We start from the raw sequence: 13874 nt of genomic DNA, 5'->3' as shown, positions 1-13874 counted from the left end.
AACTGTGTTTCATTCAGGTACACACCTCATAGGTCAGAATATTACAAATCTATGCTATGGGATTTTTCTTTGCAATCATGAATAAAGCACTAATGTTTTATGTCTTTCTCCATCTTTAAAATTGTGACAGTGGCATGAAGGTACAAAGAAATATCTGACTTAAAAGAAGAAAGCAACCCGAAACAAAAACTTAGGAAATAAGGGAAATCAACTTAAGAAGTGAGATAGAGGCCTCAGGGAGCCGTGAACCAGGTACAATTGTTTGAAAAGTATTTACACTCCCAATTTGCCAGCAATATTTACATACAGCAGTGGCAGTAATATCATAGCAAATCATCCTCAAAATGGAGCAATTCACTGTAATATGAAGGAAAAAGAAATACTTCAGAATCATATTGTCTATTCGGTGAATTTGCACCAATTCTTAATGAATAAAACACACACACACACACACACAGAGTAACATCAAAAACGAAAGCGTTGAACATTGAACAGCTACATGTTAAGTTTTCCTCTGATTTTTTTTTGACTGAAATGTGATTTACAATGCTGTTGTTATTTTCAGGTGTGCAGCAAAGTGATGTTACACACACACACACACACACACATTCTTTTTCAGATTCTTTTCCATTATAGGTAATTACAAGATACTGAATACAGTTTCCTGGGCTATTTTGTAGATCCTTCTTGTTTATTTTATATATAGTAGTGTGTATCTGTTGATCCCAAACTCCTAAGTCATCCCTCCCCCCTCTTTCCCCGTTAGTAACCGTAAGTTTGTTTTCTATGTCTGTGAATCTAATTCTGTTTTCCTCTGATTTTTAAAAGGCAAGCTGTTGTTACTGGAACTGATGAGTCAGAGGTGATAACTGCCCGTATTTAATACATATTTTAATAAATGTCAGCACCTTCCTTTTCGTGTGTGATGACACAAGCTGTATTGCTTCTCTCCCATTCCCCTTCGATACCTTCCCCAGTGGTGATGAAAGCAGAGTGGCAGGGCCCCCAGACAAAGCAGAACCCTGAGGATGTTAACATGCTCAAGAGAATGAGCGAGCCTCGGCATCCTGCTCCTCACCCATTCCCCTCAAAGTCCAACCAACAAACAGAGCCCAGCGCCAATATGCCTTCTGCCCAGAAATTCTCTGATGAAGCTGCCTGATTTGAATCCTAACTAGAAAAACCAAAGGATTCCAGCTCAGACTCCAGGGGAAGATGAATAACATAAATGGCCTTCTCCCCTGGAAAAAAATCTAATTATATGTGTATAGATTTTTTTTAAAGGTTGGCACTGAATACTCAGAAATATATTAAAATCATATTTACCCTCAATAGGAAAATTGAAAGGGGAAATGATATTCTGAGACAAAGGCCAACTCTAAAACTCGGGAGACAGCGACAGTTACAAAATGCAGGCACGTGATGAAAGGGTATCCATAAAATGCTGACAATGTCTTTCTCAACAGACATGTAGCGAGAGTTCAGAAGCTAAAAACCATCATCCTTTCACTCTTCCCTTCTGAGCATCTTCTCAGTAAGTGGAAGCTCCTTTTCGCACCCTGAGCTTAATAAAAAGTCTTTTTGAACATGATGGTTTTTTGTTGTTAGTGATGGGTATGGATTTGCTATAAATCTGTACTAAAGCATTCAATAGTTGCTAATACACTGTCATTACTAAAACTAACATAACTAATAACATAGGGAGGCCATACAGCATGGTACGGAGAGCACGGACCTTGACTCGGAAAGTCCTAGATTTGAGTCCCAGGACCATGTTTATGAGCTGCATGATGTAGGCAAATTATTTAAATCTTCTCAGCCTCAATATTGCTCCCACAAAATGGTATGATAATGCCAATTGTTCAAATTCAATCTAAAGGGAGGTTTGAATTAGATGTGAAAATATGTGTGTAAATTACATAAGTTCTCAGTCACCAGTCACTATTACTATTGTCATAAATTCATAGCTATTGTTTAATATCCAAATTAAGATGATAAGGGAAATATCTTATGGTCAAATTAGAATTGTTTTCTAGTTCTCTACTCTGAACAAATACGCTATGGAATTGTTTTCTACTTATCTACTCTGAACAAATGTGCTAAACTCATTCTATCAAAACTCCAGACTAGTAGCATGTTTTTAATTTGTTTGTAAATATTTGCCATATTGTAATTTTGGGGAGAATCTAAAAGAAAAAATCATCTTTCAAATTGCACTCATAATCATGTCTTGCTTTTAGCACCTCCTCTGGTCTCTGATGGGGCCATTACACTGATTTTTTCAAAATGTGAAAAATGAAATGAATACACAGGTCTATGAATATCTTATCATTTTTCCTGTCCTCATTCAAACTGTAAGTCTATTGGATACATGCATAATTTTTTTAATTGACCAGAGAAATACTTATTGATCTGGGTCAAATCTATGAGATTTTATAAATATAGGTCCCAGTAAAGCAGTCCTCAAAATTAAATACTAGAGACGTAATATCATAATATCCAGAAGACATTTTGCCACCAACTTTAAAAACAAATACCTTAATTGTGTAGCCTCCATATCTTAGGACACTACTCATTTAGATTCCACAGCTTAGAATACTTAAACTCATATCAAAAGGCAGGCAGAAAAGGTTCACTAAAAATAAAAAGAATTCCTGAAGTTGTGTAATTGATATCACATGATGTTGAAGTAAAACCCCTGACACCTGTATTTTGATGCCTGGTTTTGTGGAACAAATTAGACCAAAACTTAGCAGCTTAAAACAACAAACACTTGATCTCACAGTTTCTATGGGCAAAAATCTGGAAGCAGCTTAGCTGGGAGATTCCAGCTCAAGAATCACCTGTCTTGGTATAAGCTGTCAACCAGGGCTGCAGTCTCATCTGAAGGCTTGACTGGGAGACAATCTGCTTCAAAGCTCCCTCACAGGTTTCTGGCAGGCCTCTGGTCCTCACTGGCTGTTCACAGGGATTTTCGTTTTCCACTCTGTGGGCCTCTCCATAGGTTGCCTGAATGTCTTCATGACATGGTGCCTGGACTCTCCAGGTCCTTGTCAGCTATTGGACTGAGGGCTGCTGTTTCTTGCCATGTGGGCCTCTCCTAAGGACAGCTTATAATGTAGCAACTGGCATCCCTTAGAGCAAGTGAAAAGAGAGAAAGAGAGAAAGAAAGATTGAAAATGGACCCAGCTCTGAAGCCACCGCCTTGTATAACCTAATCCAGGAAGTGGCGTGTCATCACCTCTCTGTACTCTCTGTATTCTATTGATCACACAGACATTTCTGGTACAGTGTGAGAGGGGATGACACAAAGATGCGAAGACTAGGAGGTGGGGGTTATTGTGTGCCATGCTGGGGCTGGCTACCACAGTCCCCCTCTCAGTTAACGGCAAAGTGGGCTGTTCTCTGCTTTAAGACTGTGGGCTTTCTCTGGCTTAAAGAAAACAGACAGCCTCATGGTTCTGGGAAAACTCTTGGTTACAGTAAAATCAGAGGAAAAGTTTTATTCACAGGCTTTTAAATGTGAAGCCATTCAAGAAGATACCTATTGTAGTTACGTTTCTTTAAAGAAAACACTTTTTTTCTATAGCTTTTCTACATGGAATGAAAGAAAAGATGATTCAGAAAAGTCTGCGTTCACCTATAGATACCACAGTCTCCAAAAACGTATAGTTTGTGAACAAATCTAGTCAGGAGATAAATTTTCAAGAAAAATAACTTTGAGTCATAGAATTCCAAAGCTGGAAGCTACCCAGAACTGTGCCTTCATTTTACAGGTGATGAAAAGGGAGATCCTGATTAGTAACTGCCTTCCCAAGGGGACACCGAGACAGAGGTGGAATTCAGAATGGAATTCTCAAAGAGAAGATATTTATAGTTATTTTTTAACCAGGAACAGCTCAGAATATGATTTTGTCAGCACATTGCACAGGCTTATTTTAATTCATTCTACAGATACTTAGGGAGGCCTCTCTGTGCCAAGGAAAAGAGAAATAAAGATAGGACTTGGTTCTTGTCTTCAAGGAGCCCATCTTCTCAAAAGGGAGAGGGAGGGACAAACATGAAGTGTAATGTCAAGACAATCTAGGGAGTGAAAGTATATGGCAGGTAGCAATTGAAACTAACAGTATCTGGAAGGTGATCAGTCATGCTTTATTGACTAAGTAGGGGCTGCTTGGGCTGAGTATCTGCAAGGCTATTTCATTTACTAAACTCCTGCTTCTGTCTTCCAAGTTATTTGCTAGAGTAATGAATTTTTAGGTAGAGTATAGTTAGGGAATGCCTTGAGCCCTGAGAATATTGGCCTTTCATCATAACAAACACTTGAGGTCTGGATTATTAATGATATTTAACACCAAATCTGACTGTTCTCAAACTTTTATTATATCTGTATATTCACTCATTAAGCAACTGGTTAATATCTACCACGTGCCACGCACTGAGCTAGAGACTGGTGACAGAGAATAAATAAGGCAGATGTGCCTGCAAGCAGGTTTTATGAAGCCCACGTTCACTCCTCACCTTCACTCCGCAGAAATTGTCACTCCTCTTTTTGTATCACTGGTAGCTTTATTTTCTACTTCTTGCTGCCAAGATTATGCCTAAACGCTACAAGAAGTATAGACTTCAAAAGTTAACTAAACCTCCCCTACCCCACCCCCACCCCCCTGTCCTCTGGAGGTGAAAGAAAATGCATGAAAGTATTTGGTGCTGCCTTGCTGGGTCCGTTAGAGCCACCATTCATTGAGGAAGCCCTTTTGGGTTTGTTTCTTTCACACGCAATGTACAAGAGACAGTGGTCAACCTGGCAATGCCCCAGAATGTACTTTCATTTCCAGAGTCTATGAGAAGTATGTTTTCTTTCCTCACTGGTCACAAGAAACTGGCATTGGAAGGAAAGCTTGGGTCCTTGATGAGAAGTAACAGCTACTCGTTTGTGTGTGTGGTTCATTGGAACATTTAGGTTTTCCCAGGATTGGCTTGTTAATGGTTGAACAAACTAAATGCCAATCAGGAGCAAACCACTTTGTTTTCCATGAATACTTCCACTTCTGTGACCTAGAGCCTTCCCTCAAATCCCATCTATTTAGGGAGAAATTCGGGGACAATGGATTAATGGCATTAATATTTCCCTCTTCACCTCCTGGAGGGCTGGTATTTTCCAGGAGAAGGTGACATCAGTGTGAAACTCACCCTTCTTAAGCTTTGAGAAACATGTCTTCTTATTTAAAGATTAGATTATCCTTCTCCCATTGTTTTCCATTAGATTTTGTTTCCTTTCTCCTTTTTGGGGAAGGCCAGCTCACTATTTTTAAAAGGTGATGGACCATGTCAGGATTTAGAAAGTGAAAGGAAAGAGATTGGTTTGGATTTTCTCACTCTCTTTGTGTGCTCTAAAGCTCAATAAACTTCGAATGGTGACTGCAGGTATAGGGGTAGAGGGAAGCTTTTGTATCCTTAGAAAACCTAGGTTTCAGTTGGATTATAGAGGTAGTCAAGAGATAGGGGGGAAAAGTTCAAATAGCGCTTTGACTACTTTCCATGTCAATGGATACGTATCAGCCATATTCCATTGCTGTAAGAATCAGCATGTTTAAGTATTGATAAAAAAATTTTTAAGGGCACAATACAAGTTATCAAAAAATTGGATGAGTTTGTTGTAATGAAGACAGGACTGTATGTAGTTTATATTCAAGTTTATGAATTTTTCCGAATACTGAATAAATTGTCAAAATGGTACTGAAACACCATGTGAAAGAATCAGTCCAAACTGTTGATCTGCCTGATTCCTCTTTTTGTGATATTTTTTAAAAGACTCTAAGTAAAAACTTCAAGCTTATTCTAGCACAACTACATAGGTTCACCGGGACTTGGCTATACTCATTTATGGCATAGATCTAATGTCACCTTTCTTTAGAGCAATTTACAAAATAACACAGCGTATAGTGTATATAAAGCAAGCGGTAAAACCGAGATGTGCAATTTTCCTCACGGGTTTATGTAACAAGAGGTAATTTCTTTAGTCTACACTGAAAATATGAGACTAAGCCATGGTCATCAGTCAATATTCGTCAGCATATATGCCTCCGCAGTTTCTTTACCATTAAATACGCATTACAAGAGCAGAATTGCCTGTGGCTACTTGAGGGTTAAAAATATAAATTTATTGAAATTTTCCAATATCAACCACTTGACTTTCAGAGAAGTGGGGGATTTGTGAGAGATGAGAATTAGGGAATTAACAGCCTTGAATTTACAGCCAGTCAGGGAAATTTTTCACCTTTTACACAGTTATTTTGCATTATTCACTTCCGAGTAATTAACCTAGCACTTCCTTTCCTCTACCAGACAGTTGTGCATATCAGAAATGACTGAGAAAAAAGTTACTCTGTGCATTAGGAACTGAAGACAATACATCTAGCCCAGACTAAGGGATGATTGAATGAGCCGTGTCACTGTCACTTTTTTGTTGTGACAACTCTCCAATTTGGAGACGTAAATGCTGTGTAATAACCTGTTATCACATAGCTGGCGCTGCCCATCACTCTTTCCCTTCATGTCTTTTTATTTGGGTCCACATATGGATTAAAGGAGGATACATTAATTAACTATGCATAATCACCGAATTCTGCAAACACACGCAGACTTTACCCAGTGGAAGCAAAAGTAGGCTGTACATTGCAAGTTGGTGGTGTAGATGGTAGACAGGCATTATCTATTGTAAATCTATTCCCACAGAGGGATTACGTGAATTCAAATTCAAATGATGCGTCCATAATATACTGTCCAATGTGAAGCTTTGTAAAATTCCTTATTGAAAAAATGGAATAATGCTTTAAATATAGGATATTTGTCAGAATTAAACTAACTACAAGGTGCATTTAGATATCAAAAGATGAATTTAGAGAATATAGGACTTATATAACTTTAAAATTTTGTGATTGGGTATTTTTGTTATTTGGCTAGAGGTATTAATTTAATTACCAGTACGAGAGGACTTTCTCTAAGTACCCAGAGAAGACTATTTGCATTTTAGAAAATTATCACAGCTTGTTATATAATTGCAGCCACTGGGGCTGGATGCCTTCAACAATGTCCCAAGTTTTCTTCTCTCTCCTGCTTCTCTAATGGCAATACACTTCCCCCTCGAAGTCTCCCAGCGTGTTGCTTCCTATAACTCACATCTTCCTATAAGAAGCAAGCTTGTGGGCTCATTAATAGAAACCTTACAGAGAGGGTCCACTCCATATTGATCTAATTAAGCGTTTTTGAATCAGGACAACAATAATAATGGGATTAATTATTGTAATTTGTGCAGCCAAAGTATATACATAAATAGGTAATCTTTATTTTTCAATATTGCCAGTGGAAAATGAATTTCAGACATTAGGACCTGGGAGAGCCAGGAGTTGCAGCTGCGGAGTAAGAGCCCCTCCCATGGTTCTGGCCAGCAGCCCCGACATCCTTGCACAAAGTAATCACAGATCACAGCATTTAATCACTGAAAACAAGCACTCCAGAGGACAGCAGTGTCAATATCCCACTCTCTCATTATCTGTTTGGATTGCACATCCACACTGTCAGATAAACAGAGTGGAAAATTAAGATTAAAAATATGGTAATTTCATTTCAGGCAGCAGGCACCACTCACTGCCCCTATTATGCTATTGATTACCTCTGAATTCAATTTTTCTTTCAATGCAAACTTTAATCTGTTTGCTACCCAGCAATTCAACTCCCCAAGGGCTATTTGAGAGTAAGTAACCATTTAATCTGATGCTAACTGAAAAATCACCGTCCTTAATGAATTGTGTAAATCATTCAGCTCTAAAGCACCTTTGACTTCTATTTCATTTTTTATTTTCTACTCAATATAGGAAAGGATCGGCGTGTGAATAATTACAAAGTAGCAAGTATTTTTACATAGAGCAAATATGATAAAAACCCTATTATAGTGGGGCATGTGTAATGAACAGTACTTTTTAATTTCAAAATAGCTATTCATTAAAAAAGAATGGAAGATTAAAAAGAGAGGCTCAAAGCTCAAGGTAAAAGTTGATAGACATTGTAATTACATGGTTAATTTCAAAGATTTATATGCTGTTATGATTTAAAAGGAATTTTTATGACCTGACATTTTCATTTGAGAAGATTTTTTATTTAAAATTAATCTTCGAGCTCCTATTCTTAATTATTTCTTGGCAAGCGATAAATGGGAATACAAAAAATGTCATATCAAATTTTAAACAGAATACATGCATGAGAATTTTCGAACAGCAATGAAATGGTTTTTACTTATTTGAATTGCTTTACATTGAAATCCCAGGTTGGAGGAATTTGTGGGAAAGAGCTGGAAATTATTGGCCCATTTAAGGGCGCAGCAATCTTACTGCAATGCAGCGTTTATGACATTTCAAAATATCAAACTGGAGAGAGGGTTTTGCTCCAGCGATTTGATTGTCTTTCAAGCAGGCGTTAAGAGTTTTCAACAGGTCTTGCCTGCTCATCCCAGACCCCTAGGGCTCCCTCGGAGATGGGGTGGCGGGTTGAGCCAGCTCGGCCTCCCTCTTCATCCGCGCGGGTGGAGCGGCAGCCGAACAATCGCCCTCGCCTGGTGGCACCTCTGCCGAGACCGGGGCGCCGGGGAGGCCCAGCTCTCTGTCATGTGGCCGCTCCCTGCAGACTGATGACTCTGCGCTTCCCCGTGGCGAGCCCCCACAAAGTGCAGGGCTGCGGGGACAACGCGGCGGGGGTCCTAATTATCCGGCCTAAGGGGCACCAGGCGGCCGCAGAGGGTGGCGCCCGGGGCCGAGCGCGGGCTGGGGTCTCTGTAGCCCACCCACCCCTGCCTCCGCGAGGTCGAAGCCAGGGCTCCCGTGACTCCCTCGGCCTCGTTGCGGGCCACCGAGGCCGCTCCCAAAGTTTGGGGACGAAGGCAGACAGGCTTTCATCCCTCTTCTCCTTTTGGCGCTTCGACGCTCCACCTGGGCAGGGAGACTTGCAGGCCCCTCTTCCCCATCTTGACCTCCACTTCCGTCCCTCCGCAGGTTTGGGGCACGGTGCCTGGCTCCCCCTTCGGCCGTCGCCCCAGCACCGCGGGGCCTCTGGCGGGGGTCCTGGGCACTTGAGCGGGGCGGGCGGGGGGGATACCTAGAGGGGGGCCCGCCGTCGGAGAGCAGAGGGAAGCAAAGCGCAGGCAGAGACTACATCCTGCAGTCCCAGGAGAAGCGAGGTTGTCCCCTCCCCGGGCGAAAGGGGGACCCCGAGGCAACAGAGACCTTGCAACTCCCGGGCGCGCGGGAGAGAGGTGGGGGCGGCGCGGGGTGCGCGCAGCTCGCTCGGGTCCTAACCCGCAGGCAGGGCTGCGGTTATTCGCAGCGCATCCGTCTCCCCGCCCCTTGGCCTCCGCAGCGAGCTTGGGCTGCGGCGGCCGCCGTGCGCCCCGGGGCGGCTCCGTGGCCCGTCCCCAGACGCTCCCGAGGTTTCCCCTCCCTGCGCGCCACAGCCCGCAGGCAGGCATCGTCCAACCCCGGCTCTGCGGGTCTGCGTTCAGGAGCCCACCTCTTCACCGTGGCCCTTCCCTCTCAGCATTTCACTTCCCGGGGGGAGGACGGGAGAGAGGGAGAAAGAACGACAAGCGCGAGCACCTAAGCAAGGAAATCATTTCAGCTCCGTCTGAGATGCCCTTTGGCTGTAACTCCGGGTAACTTAAGAAGAGCGTGCACAAAGCTCGGGGCTCGGGAGGAGTCTTGGGGTGGAATGTACAAAAGTCAGTTGTGCCGGCCAAAATCGGAGAATGAAACTCTATCCTGCACACAGCCCTTGCTCTGAAACTCTGAGCTTGAGCCGGTGGGTGTTATTGCAGGTCAGCCACGGTTCTGAGAAGGCAGGAGAGAAAACCTCTCCCTTGATACGTTTGGCCTCTTCAACCTTAAAGTACAAACCATTTTAGCCTATGGGACGGTCAGGGCTCCAAACCCTGGCGCTCCAAACCCTGGCGTTTGCTCTATGGATTTCCACTTGCTCAGGGGGTGTAACAATTCTGTTGGCTTGGTTTTAATTTTTTTTTTTTTGAATCAACATTAGCAAAGACTTATTTCATTCATTAGATATTTATTGCGCGTCAGACACCGTGCTAGGCAGAACCCGGTCACGGTTCAGGCAATTTTTAAAAGCATTTTATTTTGTTGAAAGCAATGAGTGGCTGCATAACAATACTTAATGTATTTTAAATACATGCATTACTTCTCCGGCTGGCTATAATAGCTTCCTCAGAACTCATCTGAACTATACTGTCACTGATGGTTTAAAGACTGTGGATGTTGCAAATTATCCACTGCTAGGTACTGCCCTGAAGATGATCTCAGCCCCGTACTGGGAGCTATGACCTTTTAAATGTATTTAAAACGGTAACCCCTAATAGATCATAAGCCCAGAAATTCTGATGGGTTTTGATGTAGGGCATATTTTGACTACACATCCTTCCCTGTAATTCGCATGTACATTTTAAGAAAGTTTTATTTGCTTTTTCGAAAATTTCCAAAAGCCAGCATGTCCATGAGGCAGCACATTTTTCAATTTTGAAATATTGAATTAAATGCAAACCTCAAAAGGAAAAGAAAAGAAAAAGCAACGTTTGTTCTGATCTTTGCTCTAAAAATGCCTGAGCCAATTTATTTTTTAGCTGTTGATTTTTAAAGGAACCTATTCACCAAGAGGTGGAATGTCAAGGAGCTGGGCCCTTTAGGTTTGCATTTTCTCAATCTGAAAACACATGTAAAGCAGCAGCATTTGTAAATTCAGACCTATGACAGTGTATGTAAATGGAATACTTAATAAATGCAAAACCTCTTTAAATATTAATAGTCTGACATGTGTCATATAATATGACCAAAAATGCAGGTTTCTGTTCTTCAGTCTCTCTCCTCTGACATCAAGTGAATCCTACTGAAGTCTTATAATATTGAAGATACACTATTAGCACTGAAAAACTGAAGATTTCCTACTATGAGCCTATATTTTCTTGATCTTTTGTTAAAATTATATTTTGTTGTATAAACGGTCATTTCTTCTGGTCTGGGTACTGGATGACAGAAATCAGAACAGGTTGTTAGGAATACAGGCATACCTCGTTTTATTGTGCTTCACTTTATTGCATTTCGCAGATATTGTGTTTTTTACAAACTGAAGGTTTGTGGCAATCCTGTGTCGAGCATACATTGGTGCCATTTTTTCCAACAGCATTTGTTCCCTTCATGTTCCTACGTCACATTTTGGTAATTCTCACAATATTTCAGACTCAGTATTATTACATTTGTTATGGTGATCTGTGATCAGTGATCTTTGATGTTACTACTCATTGAAGGCTTAGATAATGGTTAGTATTTTTTAGCAATAAAGTACTTTTTAATTAAGGTATATAAATTGTTTTTTAGGACAATGCTCTTGCACACTCAACAGACTACAGTATAAACATAACTTTAATATGCCCTGAGAAACCAGAATATTCATGTGCCTTGCTTTATTGCTATATTTGCTTTATTTCAGTGGTCCGGAACTGAACCCCCAATATCTCCAAGGTATGCCGGTACTAAAACAATCAATAACAGGTTGCTCCTCTCAGTATAAGGCTTAATTCCTTTACTAATGGAGGTTTTTTCCTCCTCTGTCCCTCATGTACATTTGGAAAATAGCCATGTGCATGATGAGTGCATTTAACATACACATATCACATTCCCTTGATTTTAAAAATCTAACACAGGGAAATAAGAAGTGGCATTAAAGGTGCTGTCACTTCCAGTACAACTGTGAGAGTTCATTTGGAAATTAGGCCCTGCTGGTTCTCTTGGCGAAACGTTTCTAAATCAAAAGCTGCTCTGACCATCAACCACCAAGACCAGGAAGCACTTAGGGTCTCTATCAAGGAAGGACTGTGTCAGTGACACTGACCAGAAAGGAAGCGGGGGTCCATCTGGGGGAGACGAGGACCAGCCAGAAACCCTGCAAAGGGGATCCCACGCACCTGAGCTCCCAAGGATGGGGGACAGTGGCTTGCTGAATGCTCACCCATAGGGAGCAGTAGCTCTGCCCTGAGAACATGTACAGAAAATAAGTGACAAACATATTCATTGTTAGTCTAGATGAGGGAGTTCTCTCAACCTTTTGCAAGGAGGTAGGAAAATCCATTTAAAAATATATGTATACTTTAAAGGTGTTGTTGTAAATTATAGGAATGCTCAAAACTGGATGAAAAGAGTAGGGAAGAAAAACGATATCAGGACCTGGGCACCATTTGTTCATTCATTTGTTCAATAAATGTTTATTGAGCACCTACTAACTCCAGGCACTGGTCTAGCTTTGGGGATATAGGCCCTTCCTGAATGGAGCTAGCGTTGCATTCATTAAAATCAGTGCCTCCCATTGGTTGCATTGCTCAGAGAGAGAAAAAGCAATTCATGATTTATTACTAGGTGCTGCCTCTGTACTTTGCTTTAGGACTGTATTGTCCCTCAGGTCAAGAGAACCAAAGAAATTCCAAATGGACTTTTACCCATTGATTCATTCAAATTCAGTCCCCAAAGGCTGCCCAGACTTTCACATAGAGGAAAATTTACAATTCAAGCCCCTACACCTGTGACAGAGGTATTAGAAAGGTTAGCTCATTTAATCCACAAATGATACCTCAAGACTATTATTATCACCTTCTTACAGATGAGGAAACTGAGGCTCCAAGATGTTATATTCCTTACTCATGCCATACAGCTGTTTAGTGGGAGAAGTATGTTTTGAATCTAAATCAATCCTACCAAAGTCTGTCCTCCTCCAGCATGAGAATCTGTGGAGCTGTGTGGAGTCACCTTATAAACCACAAGGTATTATATACATGTAAGTAAGGAAATTCTGTTAGTCATTAACTCTGAATTTATTTTTAAATATCAATTCTTCTACTGATGAAGTAAAAGACATGACTATCATTTCATTATTGGTAGTGACATGATTCCTAAGCATCTTCCTCTCATGTGATTTTTCTCACTTGAATTTTTGGTATAGAAATGGATCAAATATAAGTTATCTTTTTATCTATAGATATTTATCGTAGCATGGTCCCTGTCCCAAGACAGCTTGTTCCAAAAAATCTGTGTTCTCAAGCAAATATCTCTGATGTAGGCTCTGTGAATATTATACTACTATGTTAAAGACTGGGTTTCTTCTATTAAGGCACCCCTCTGAAAATAACCTAAAGAGCATGAAAACATCAGAATCATTTCCAGCTACTTACCGATTGCACGTTTTATACAACCCCACAGCTACTAAGTAAATTTTCTTTACAATCACCTTCTGTAATTCTCAGAATAGTTAAGCATCATCTGAATGTCAAAGAGCATCCTTGGGACAGAAGGGATCTTTGCAATTTAATTACCACACTCTAGAAAAATACAAATGAATCTTGGAACCTGGGCAAATGCTACTGATGCGGGAAGTTTCTCGGTGCATTGATTGGTGAAGCAGGCAGTGACGTCACAGCCTCAGTCAAATAAATGTTGAGCTCTGTAACAGTTATTCTGTTGTTTCCTTTTTCTCAGGAGGTTGGAATCAACCAAATTGAAAAAATCAACTGTAGATATTTTCATTACATGGAATGAACAGTTTGTTAAGGAGAATCCAAGATCTCACAGGTAATTTGAAAGACAGGTAGATGCAATATTGAATGATTCACATAAGTTTATATGGCATAAAAATAAATTTTAAAATGTTTATTTCCTTCTCTAAAGTTTTCTGTCCAGTTCCACTTCCTCACTGTGTACCTGCTGCATGCAGTTGTGTCCACTGTGAAGTTTACTTTGTAGGTTGGTTCTTAATCACTGTTGCTGAGC

Source organism: Hippopotamus amphibius, chromosome 14, assembly GCF_030028045.1.
Source record: "Hippopotamus amphibius kiboko isolate mHipAmp2 chromosome 14, mHipAmp2.hap2, whole genome shotgun sequence".
Taxonomy (NCBI): Eukaryota; Metazoa; Chordata; class Mammalia; order Artiodactyla; family Hippopotamidae; genus Hippopotamus; species Hippopotamus amphibius.
This window is presented reverse-complemented; position numbering follows the sequence as displayed.